Below are 530 nucleotides of genomic sequence, written 5' to 3'. Positions count from 1 at the left end.
CAAAGCCAAAAAGGATCTTCTCCCGTTTTCCCCCAAAACCATACAATTTATAGGCTGAATAACCTCTAGTTACATATTCATGACCTAGCTGATTCCTAATAACCTATAGAGGCACAGAGCCAACATTTATGTCCAAACATGGTCATTCTATATGAAGTTAAAACATACCGTAAATTTTGTTATGAAAAACAAAAGTCAGCTCTTAGGAATGTTTTGGAGACAGGAACGGAGGGGGTTCTCACCCTCTTCTGGCGCCTGACCTTTCTCTAGGGCAGGGGTCCCCAAACTTTTTCCTGTGAGGGCCACATAACTTTTCCCTTCTCTGATGGGGGGCCGGGTTCAGTTTGTAACAGAAAAAGTGTGACAATTGCAGGGGTGCCTAAACGTAAAAATTTATTGTTTTCCAGAAAGCCACACATAACCAAATAACCCTTTCCGGGTTCTTCACAGAAAAAAAAGTCAGGAAATAAATAATAACACTATTAATGAAATAAATAATAATAGTTCAGGGGGCCGGGCCAAATGTGGGG

This window comes from Seriola lalandi, unplaced genomic scaffold (genome assembly GCF_002814215.2).
Source record: "Seriola lalandi dorsalis isolate HSWRI2012SDOR001 ecotype SW California unplaced genomic scaffold, Sedor1 jcf7180002054835, whole genome shotgun sequence".
Lineage (NCBI taxonomy): Eukaryota > Metazoa > Chordata > Actinopteri > Carangiformes > Carangidae > Seriola > Seriola lalandi.
Note: the sequence above shows the minus strand (reverse complement) of the source record.